The following is a 12,156-nucleotide window of genomic DNA, read 5'->3' on the forward strand; positions in this document are numbered from 1 at the left end:
AAGTCAATATAGATGCAGGCGTGGCTCTGTTTTTAAAGTCAATATAGGTGCAGGCGTGACTGTAAGTTAAAAACCTTGCTACCTAACCACATGGTTCCAGGTTCAGTCACTGCACGGTACTTTGCGCAAGTGTCTTCTACTATAGCCTCGGGCCGACCAAAACCTCGTGAGTGGATTTGGTAGATAGAAACTGAAAGAAGCCTGTCGTATATATGTATATATACATACATATATATATATATATATATATATATATATATATATATATATATATATATATATATATATATATATATATGTATGTGTATATGTCTTTGTGTTTGTCCCTCCCACCACCGCTTGACAACTGGTACTGGTACGCTTATGTCCCTGTAACTTAACGGTTCGGCAAAATAGACCGATAGAATAAGTACTAGGCTTTAAGAAATCCTGAGGTCGATTTGTTCAGCTAAAACCTTTCAGTGCGGTGCTCCAGCATTGCCGCAGTCAAAATAAGTGAAACAAAAAGAATAAAAGAACTGAAATAACAGACAAAAATTCGAAAACGGAGAAAAAGAAGAGTTCTACAGTTGCACATATCAACTCCGCCTCTCCTTCCCCCCTTTTCTGCCCAGTACCCATATCAAATTTTCCACAGCCCTCCAGGGCTTGAGAAGCACTGCTCTACCCAGTCACGTGGCATGCTAAAAATAGCAATCTAAGCTCCACTCACAATATTGGCTTACAACAACAAAAGAAAAAATAGAGAGAAACTAAAAATATAACATTATACTGGCTAATTTAATGTTTACAAAGGTGGGGTACACAGTGGTTGAAAATCTAAAAGGGTGGTCACTAACGGAATATTTTTGATCTCAATTTGATCGCTAGGTTGAGCCTGGATTAAACAGCTACAAATACAATGTTTTTTTCTCTCTTCTACCCTTTACTTGTTTCACTCATTAGACTGCGGCCATGTTGGGGCTCAGTCAAACAAGTCAACGCCAGGACTTAGTTTTTAAACCTGGTACTTATTACGTCGGTCAGTTTTGCCGCACCGCTATAATAACCCAGGCATATTTTCCAGCAGTAGTGGCGGGGGACAAACATAACGCAAACAAACACAGATTTATACATATATATCTTTTGACCATGTAGCAGTCCACGTGCTTTTCTTCTCACTTTTCATTTCTTCCTCCTTTTCCTTCTCTCTGGCCTTCCACAATCTGATGAAGAGCAGTTCTTGAAACAGCATGTTTCTACTTTTAACTTCCCATCTGAACTTTCACCGAGCGTTAGACTAATCTATTCACTGTGTATGTTCATTTGACTTTTGTTGTTCTTGTTTTTGTTTGTGCTCAATGATTAGAAAAAGAAAAATATTGAACGGTGACATGGATTCTCTTCGATTATAGATCTGCTCAATCCAGGCTGACCTGGGGTTAAACAACAACAACAACACCGACAATAACAAGAACGGTTTTTATTTAACTTCAAAAATCAAACACAATATTATTACAAGTTAATATTTGTTTTTCTGGCTCTACTCTCTCTTTCTAAAATATAGATCAGTTTGTATAAACGCCATATGGAAAATAATAGCTTATATTTCATTCGCCTTTATTATGAAATACGCCATATTGGTCCTTGTTTACCATTTATCATATTCCTTGTTAAGTTTCAACAAACTGCCTTGTCAAAACGAGGTTTTATTTTCAGTTGAAATATAGTTTTTATAACATCTGCGTTTGATTATTTCGCAAGAGAACCATTTCCAAGGATCGTATTTTTCAGAATATGTCAACTGGCTATTACTTTCTATTGTTTATGATTCTCTTTCTTCCTCTCTTTCTTTCTTTTTTTCTTTTTTCCTTAAAAAAATTTTTTTTTTGATTCTATACAACTAGGAAGTTATGTGTCAAGTAATAAAATAAGTTCTCAGGGAGCGGATGCCGCAAGCCCATTTCGATTCCCTTCACGGTGCGATTAACAACTTTGAGCAAATATCTTCTACCATATATTCAAATAGGAAGTTACGAGATTCTACTAGCTCATATGTGGTAAGCTTATTTATCACGCCCCCCCCCCCACACACAACAACTCTTGGTCCATCGATGGCTTTAGTAGGGGCTGCTTTGTTGTAAAGCATTTGGGGTAAGATCTATATTTTGAGGATGTCTCTCCATAACCCTTCGGTCACAGGATCCCTGAAAAAGTTCATAGGTCCCACCCTTTTCCTTTTGGCCATAAAAATGATTTTGAAAGACATACTTGTTTTGAGCCAATGAAGGAGCCTCTACCTAGTCGTCTCATCTGCAAAAAAAATAGAAACCAAATTACACTCGTGTCACAAGCTAATGTCTTTAAAACGGACATTGTAAATAATATTGTTTGGGGTTTAAAAAGGAAGAAAGAAACAGATCAGCCTGCTGTAGCGTGACGTATATTGATTATAGGTTAGTCCGTTCAAAGTGATGACTGGGGCTAAACAGCCATAATTGTAGCAGCAGCAGCATGAGCACCAGCAGCGACGGCGGCGGTGGCAGGTACCAGCGGCAGGTACCAGCTGCAGGTACCAGCGGCAGCAGCAGTTGCGGCGACTGTGGCAGCGGTGGCAGCAGTGGTAGCAGCGGCGGCGCCGGTGGCAGGTACCAGCGGCAGCAGTAGTTGCAGTAGCTGTGGCAGCGGTAGCAGCCGCAGCAGTAGCAACTACAACCACGACGGTAACAGGAATTTAGTTTGGAGTACAAGAAGGAAAAAAAGAAAGAAAGGAAGGAAGAAAGAGGCTTCGGTCGGCCCGAGGTTATAGTAGAAGACACTTACCCAAAGTGCCACGCAGTGGCAAGCTTCTTACCACACAACCACACCTGCAATAGAATAAGTACCAGAGTGCAACAACCTTATTATTAAGCCGCGTGCCTCTGAGATCAAGTCTCACCGACGCCAACTTTGTCATTTGTTCTTCCAGTGGTCGATAAAATCAAATGCTAGTCGAGAACTGAGGTCGATGATATTGACTAAACCCAGCCTTGTGCCTAAATTAGAAACACTCAAGCGCGCGCGCGGACACACATAGAATCCTAGATGTGATTGTGGGGCTAACAAGTAGCTTCAGGGATGGGGTAAGTCGATTACATCGACCCCAGTGTTAAACTGATTGCTTCTTTTATCGACCCTGAAATGTTGAAAGACAAAGTCTGCCTCGGCGGAATTTGAACTCAGAACGTAAAGACGAACGAAATGCCGCTGAGCATTTTGCCCATCGTGATAACGATTCTGCCGGTCCACTGCCTTGGATGGCCATGGTTGGAATACCCGTGGTCTTCGATGTGTTCAATCACACTAAGCAGTAGCGGCACGACCACCACCACTACTAACAGCAAAAACATTAATCAATTATTCATTAACAGTTCGAGAATGATCCGAGATCATAGTCCAATTTTTTAAAACATATTTTTAGGCACAGGCATGGCTCTATAGTAAGAATTCCCAGGTTCAGTACCAGTACGTGTCACCTCGGGCTACTTGGGTGAGTGTCTTCTACTATAACATCGAGCCGATCAAAGCCGAAAGCGCTAAAGCAAATAAAAAGCCTAACTCCTAATCTATTGCGAAAAGTACTTCAATCAGAAATTTCCGTGTAACTAAATCCCTTTTTGGCCTGCATATTGGTTTCTTTTGGCAAAATCTTTGTTTATATAATCCAAAATGGTGTCTATTGTTTATCGAAATGGCAATATATGAAAGATTTAATAAAAATTCACAGATGATGAACCAACTAGAAAGCCACCGAATGGAGGTTAAAAACTATAGAGCTATAGAGAAACTCCAAAAATATGATGGTATTTAAAGTCTACAGAGGAGCTTAAAACTTTAGTGGTGGTTAAAATCTCAAGTGGGTCTTGGAGCTTAAAATCTATAGAGGAGCTTATAACTACAGCGGGGGTTAAAACCGATAGCAGAGCTTGGTAGTTAGAAACTACAGCAGAGGTTTAAATATATGGCGGACTTTGAAAATCTAAATGTAATTTGAAAACTATGCTTAGCTTGCATAAAATCTTATGCAGAAAACAAAATGAGACCAAGTTCTTGATTTCAAAAGCTTAATAAATTTATGAAATGTATGCCAATGGAAAATATCCACTTACACCATATTTCGTTCTTCAAATTTCAATTTCTCCCTACAATGTTTCTCCTTGAAATTAGAAGGAAATGTCAAGCCAGAATTCTTTATGGAGGGTGATTGAGGAAGAGATGGATGGATGGATAGATAGATAGATAGATAGATTGAGAGAAAGAGAGAGTTGGGTGGAAACTGTGTGTGTATATATATATATATATATATATATATATATATATATATATATATATATATATATATATATATATATGTATATATATATATATATATATATATATATATATATATATATATATATATATATATATATGTATGTATGTATATACGTACATATATATATGTATATATATACATATCTATGTGTGTATAAATATCTATCCATCTCTCTCTCTATATATATATATGTATATATACATACCTATAAATGTGGTTATGTGTGTATATATATATATATATATATATATATATATATATATATATATATATATATATATATATATACATATATATAAATATATATATATATATGTAAATATAAAGAGAGAGAGAGAAGGGGAAAAGAAAGAGGTAAAACAAGGAAAAGAAGGCGGAGGGGGCGATAGAAGAGGTGGTGTGCAGGAAACCTGCGAGTAGCAAATTAACTGACAGACTGACTACAGACATACAGACAGACAGGAAGAAATCAACAAAATTTAAGAATCAGCAGTTTCGAAAGCTAATGGGTTGAGTGTAAATTCATATTTGGGTCAAATTGTAATTACCAAAATAAATAAGTAAATAAATAAATTAATAAATAAATAATAATAAATACAAATAAAATATGAGAAATAAAAGAACCTGTTGAAGATGTAGGTCATGTATCTGTGGAAATGGTTATTCCTATATAAAATATAGCTAGAACCCACACATAGTGACTCGTTTTAATATATGGCACATTGACGGGAGGTGGGGTTGCAGGAAGGTTTTACGGCTCTAGGGGCCATATGTCAATCTATGTATGCTGTGACTTGCTGTCAATAAATAAATGGTATAGGTCTCAGGGTGTTCGTTGCTTTACTCCGGGTGGTGGTAGTGATTGTTTTTGTTGTTGTTGGTGGTGGTGGTGTTGTTGTTGTTGTTTTGCTGGTGGTGGTGGTGGTGGTTGTGGTGGTGATCGTGGTGTTGGTGTTGGTGTTGGTGGTGGTGTCGGTGGTGTTGGTGGTGGAATGGTAGGTTAAAGTGTTTTAATCATTGTGCTTACATATGTTTATTCATATAATATACACATACACGAGCATATATATACATACACACACACATATATATATACATATAGATGCAACCATACAAACTTAGAAATATACATACACACAGAAACATATATGCATACATACATACAAGCATACATGCATACATACATACATACATACATACGTACATATGCACACACACACACATACAGCTGTGTGGTAAGATGTTTGGTTCCCACCGACATGGTTCCGGATTTAGTCCTGCTGCGTGGCACCTTGAGCAAATATTTTCTACTATAACCTTGGGCCGGCCAAAGGCTTGTGAGTGGATTTGGTAGACGGAAACTGAAAAAAAGCCCGTCGTATATATATATATATATATATATATATATATATATATATATATATATATATACATACATACATACATGCACACATATATGCGCGCCGCGCGTCAACCTATCGAAAAGAACTTGACGTCAAGCTATCCAAAGGAACTTTCCCCTAAATTCCAGGTACCACTCCATTATCAACACCCACCGTGTCAGAATTGGCTTCTCCAACACCAAATACTTCCTATAGGAATAAGGAAATATTAAGAGTTAATTTACAATTCGTTTAAACGGTACCACAGTTATTTTACTGCACTTTTCTTGCTGTAAAAGATATTCATATATGGCTTTGTATGGTGGACACTTAGCAAAGCAATAGAAAGTAGGCTAAATGGAACATATATGTTAATATTAAGGAGCATGAGGATTCTTGGAAGCAAAATTTACCTAGCAGTGTTACAGGATGCGACAGAAAAATTGTTCATATTTTATACGGCCATTGACATGATGCTCGTGAAGTTAGGAGGATGAAAATGGTGTTTTCATGTTCCTAAAATTTAGCCATTATTTTTCAGTTACCAACATGACTTGAATCAGTTGACGTCTTGTGTTTGCTGCTGAAATATTTATTAAAAATAGAGAATATATGATGCTTTTTTTTTTTGCTGCGTCTTGTTAATAGAAATATAACATTATTACCAACAAGGTAACTGCAGCAAAGCTGCGTGATAGTGGTGTCAGACATGGCATGTAGACGATCATATAACTTGTCTTATTTTTCTCTTCCGTTTTATTTTGACATACATATTGCGCTTTTATTCTATTCCGTTGTATGTATGTATGTATGTGTACACACACACAATACACACACACATATAAGTTTGAAAGGATATATCATCCTGGTGGATACCGTGGTGGCTCTCAGTTATGTTCCAGGTAACAGCTAACTGCATCGATTAGTATTTGACATCTATGACTACTACAAGATTCAGGGTGTTAAAGAAACGGGATGATCATGGATGAAAACCCTGGTCATTGATGCGTTCAATCATGCTAAACAATAGCAGCATCAACGTCATTGCGTGTTGATACTTCTCTTACCAGTTCCTACTCAACACTGTTTACAGATCACAACCATCTCACGAACGTGCGCTCGTGAGGAATGCTTCACGCTCCGTTGTTTGTGAAAAAGTTTATAAAAAACGTAGACTTAGGTTTATGGGAGACAATTGGCGAACTAAAGATAAAGCGAACTTGTTGGACACCTATAAGAACTATAGGAACGTGTACATGATAAAATATTTTAAGATGCATGATTTGTCGAGCATACGTGCAACAGCTGCTGGAGGATTCAATCCTTGAAGAAATTAACTGTGCTTTGCATAGATGATAGAGGGTAGGGCAGATTAGAGGGGTCTGACCAAAGAAATACGTGTGTGCTCGACATTACATGACGTTTTCCATAATTAAAATTTGCACTATCAGCAGTGTATTTAGGTATTTGAATTACACTTGCATTATCAGTGGTGTATATATACACTTTATGCAGATCGACATCCGGCGTCTCTAATTTAGTTAGGAACTAGTATGTTAATAAACATTTCCATCAGTTCAAATGGATCTGGGTTATATTTAACCCGTAGACAAGCCGTATTCACTGCTATTTGCCGCTAAGAACAATTTTCACTTTAGACAACAGGTGTTATTGAAAAACGTCATTAGTCATTTCAAGGCGACTTCTAGCGAAAACTGCGAAATCATTTTTAACTTCTTGGCTATCATGAGCACCGGGTACAGCAAGAAAGAACTCTAAAATGATTTTGGAAACATTTGTTTCTTTATAAGTAAATCAACAACACTAGAAAGCAGTGAATACTGTCTTTGTACAGGTCAAATATGTCCCACACATATTTGAACTGTTCGAAATGTTTGTTTACTCTCAACACTACTTTCGCACGCCTATTGCAACAAATATGTTATTTCCTCAAATGATTCATCGTTATCGCTGTGAAAGAGCCAACTAGGACATGCTGCATACCCTTCATAAAATGAAACCATCTCAGAAGTATTGGGAAATATTTTGTTACACCATTGTTTGTAGCATCAGTTGCTACCATAAAATGGTAAACCATGTTTTTGATACATTCCATACGCTTTTGTATAGAATATAGCTCTTTTTCTTTAGTTTTCTCACATCCCTATCAATAAACTGAAGTATTTTTTTCCGTCGACTTTTGTCCCTCAGTCAAAATATTTGTATAACCGTGATGGCGATGCTTCACGAAGGATATAGTTTATAGAAATCTAGAATCAAGATCCTGACATCTTGAATTAATCGAGATACGGAGACAATATCGAAAATGACACACCACTAATATAAAGACACACCAGTAATATGTGTGGTACTATGTCATTCAATTTCACTTCTTTATTTTTTACTTGTTTCAGTCATTGGACGGTGGCCATGCTGGGGCACTGCCATGGAGCATTTAGTCTAAAACAACACGACAACACGTATATATATACACGACGGACTTCTTTCAGTTGCTGTATTAGAAAACACTTAACCAAGGTGCTACGCAGAGGGAATTGAACCAAGAACCTTGTGGCTTTAAAGCAAACTTCTTATCACACAGCAACGTCCGATAATTTCCACATCACCACGGTATAATGCAAATAAAAAACTTCAATGTTATCTTTCCTACTTTCAGAAAATAATCCAAATATTTTGGCCGATTTACAGATAAATGTAGTCTTTGTTTTCTGCATTTATTGGAGCATGAAACGGTGAGAAACGGAACAAGAAAACAACCTTCAGCTATGACCTTGACAGGACATTTTTCTTGTATATGTCGACAACGTCATTTGTACAGAGAAAATAGGTACGAGTTGTTTATATATTTAAAAAAATAATAATAAACATCATACAACTTGGAGTAAAGATTGCTTGCCAACATAACATGGCGCTCCTGGTTTAAGACGAATGCTGCTGTAATTTAGCCCCAGGAGACGTCGTCTCCAGCTGGCTATATGACACGATCTGTGTCCTTATATTCCCTTGTTCGAAAATATAAGGATACAGATCGTGTCGTATAGCTAGCTGGAGACGATGTCTCCTGGGGCTAAATTACAGCAACATTCGTCCTAAACCAGGACTGCCATGTTATGTTGACAAACAATCTTTGCTCCAAAGTACTGTTGCTGAATATCTCTCGTTGTGAGATTTTAAAATAGTAATTTTCAAATCATACAACTTGCTACAACGTTTTAACTAATTCTTTATATATGCATGTATGTATGAATGTGTATGTACATATATGCATGCTTGTTTGTATGTATGTATGTATGTATGTATGTATGTATGTATGTATGTATGTATGTATGCATGCATGTATGTATGTATGTATGTGTGTATGCATGCATGTATGTATGTATGTATGTATGTGTACACACACATACACATATAAGTTTGAAGGGATATATCATCCTGGCGGATACCGTGGTGGCTCTCAGTTATGTTCCAGGTAACAGCTAACTGCATCGATTAGTATTTAACGTCTATGACTACTACATGATCCTGGGTATTAAAGAAAAGGGATGATCATGGTTGAAAACCCTGGTCATTGATGCGTTCAATCATGCTAAAGAATAGCAGCATCAACACCACTACCCCTCCCACAAACATACACGATGACGACGATGACGATGACCACCAACACTACTACCATCACTAAAAATACTTATAACAACAACAACAACAGCAACAGCAATATGAATAATTTATTGAATAACATTTCGAAAATGATTCAAGCTCATGCTCCAACATTTTTTGCTATATTTTTAAATACAGGCGTGGCTTAGTGGTAAGAAGTTTGCTTGCCAGCCACGTGGTTCCAGGTTCAGTACCACTGCATATCACTTTGGGCGACTTGGGCGCGTGTTTTGTACTACAGCCTCAGGCCGGTCGAAGCCTTGTGAATGGACTTGGTAGACGGCAACCGAATGAAGCTCATTGTATGTATGTGTGTATATATATATTTGTTTGCTTGTTTGTTTGTGTGTGTGTGTGTGTGTGTGTGTGTGTTCAGTTAAAGAAACCGATAGAATAAGTGCTACACTTAAATTAACAATAAGTGTTGAGGTCGTTTCGTTGGAATAAAGACTCTTCAATGCGGTATCCTAACATGGCTGTGGTCTAATGACTGAAACAAGTAAATGATTAGTGATAAAAGATATAAATTAACGAGGCTTTATAGAAGCATATTCTCTTCTTTGATTAGTGTTGTTGTAACGAGTTGCGCCAACTCAACAATTGAAGAGCAGCCCTGCAGTAAGAACAGCTTCAGTGGTGGTGACCCTGTCAGGCATAAAGTCTGGGCTGATGACTAAGAAGGTGACATATGAGACATAACAGTGCAATAAAATGGTTTTGTCAAGGGAAAAGGAATATAAAAAAAAACAACGGAATAAAAAAGAAGTCCATGAAATCTTGAGCTGCACTTTGAGAATTGTAAGTCGGGTATTAAAAATCAGCTTGACGTTCTGGGTGTAACCATAGAAAGAGATTTGGTGTGGGCGGAACATATCTCCTCTACTGTATGTAATAAAGCTGTTAAAAGAGGTTTGAAGCTCTGTGAAAAAAATTGCAAACAAACTGTATATATGGGTAGGAGAGGCATTGTTAATACATTTATGCAAACATGAATCTTCAAAGAATATAGCTCACTACCCTGGATGGATGCTTTATATTACATACCCAGTAAACTCGATTCAGTCTTGAAAACTTTCAGGAACATCAGGAGTGATGATGTCGAGTCTGTCAGAAAAAAGGAAAAGAAAAGAAGCAACTCTTTTCTAACAGCCTCTGCTTGAGAACTGATATTACTGTACATATGTGTGAAGCATACGGCCCACGGCAATACTTATTTGGCTTCTTGATCGATTTTATATATTAAATAAAAAGGAATTTTCAATTTTAAAATATTCTATAGTATGTATATCATTAACATGCTTTTAGAATCAGGCAAAGCCCGATAGCAACCTACGGAGTCCCTCAGAATCATCCCCACCAAAGAACTCTACAAAGCCTCACAGAGTTTTACGTCCACGCGAGCTTATTAGAGCCCCACTAATTTGGATTTAGTCAAATCAGTGCACCATAGGAAATCAGCTAAAATGTTCTTTGAGAGCAACATATTTAAAGATTTTACTCTCCCTCTATCTCTGTCTGCCTATCTGTCTCTCTCCCTACAGAGAGAGAGAGAGAGAGAGAGAGAGAGAGAGAGAGAGAATTATTTTTCGGCCATGTAAAAACAAACGTGCTTTTCTCAGACTGTCAGCTCCTTCCTCCTTTCACTCCTATCTGAACTTTTACCTCTTTTTGACGAAGAGCCATGATCGAAACGTCATTTTTATTTCTCCATCTAAAACTTTCACTGAGCGTCAGTCCAATATATTCACTGTGTATGTCCAATTGACTTATATATATATATATATATATATATATATATATATATATATATATATATATATATATATATATATATATATATATATATAATTTAATTTATATAAAGGCATTACTATACAATAATGCCTCACGCTTAGAGGGACTCCATAAGTCAAAACTACCAAAAGTTTTTAGGAGGTTAGCTTTGAAAGTTGCATTCCCTTGCGATCGGTAAAAATGTGCTTATTTTGGTAGTTTTGACTGATGGAGTCCCTCTAAGCGTGAGACATTATTGTATAGTAATGCCCTTATATAAATTAAATTATATATATTTATGGAAAAAAAAAATGATGGCTTTTTTCCTTATGAGGTTTTTCACGCTAACTACTTGATAAATTCTTATAAAGTCTTTATCCTAATATTATATATATATATATATATATATATATATATATATATATATATATATATATGTAGCAGGATTGTTTTTGCTTTTCTCTTCTGTTTTTTGTTCTGTGTGTGCCATAAATATCGCCATCCGTTAGAGAAAAAAAATTTGTAGTTTGGAATCAGTAGTTCTTTGACTGCTATTTCTAAATTTTCAGTATGTTGGAGAAGCAACTCATGCTAATCCCTGTATATTTATGATTATAAATGGTTTTACCGATAAAGGTTTTTTCATACTGAACTACTTGGCAAAATTGTTAATTATTAATTTTATTACTAATTGACGATTCCCTGCCCTATATCTGTATATTTTATATTGATGCCTCTAATTGGATGGTTAAACTGTAACCCTTTTATACGGGACTATTTGTGGCGCACATGGAATAGATTCTTTGGAGTGAAGTGTTTGAACTCACTAGCCGATAAATTTTGTAAGTGCCTACCTCATGTGTTTTTGATGTCGCATGGTCAAATTTCCCATGAGTTATATAGACACTTTCAAATTTATTCGAATATTGGGCTGAAGATCGGAATAGAGTACCTTCATACTCTTAACCGTGAAACGTCGTACTCAATTAA

General features: G+C 36.5%; 1 protein-coding gene across 2 annotated transcripts in view; it reads left to right on the forward strand.

The window, feature by feature from the left end:
- Positions 1-12,156, forward strand: part of LOC149134616 (uncharacterized) — a 34,641-nt gene that overhangs the window by 12,545 nt on the left and 9,940 nt on the right. For both annotated transcript variants that reach the window (XM_089354988.1, XM_089354989.1), the window contains exon 2: positions 8,393-8,563. The gene's annotated coding sequence lies outside the window, so the exon portion shown is untranslated. The remainder of the gene's footprint in view (positions 1-8,392; positions 8,564-12,156) is intronic.

Source organism: Octopus bimaculoides, chromosome 7 (assembly GCF_046866305.1).
Source record: "Octopus bimaculoides isolate indiv1 chromosome 7, ASM4686630v1, whole genome shotgun sequence".
Taxonomy (NCBI): Eukaryota; Metazoa; Mollusca; class Cephalopoda; order Octopoda; family Octopodidae; genus Octopus; species Octopus bimaculoides.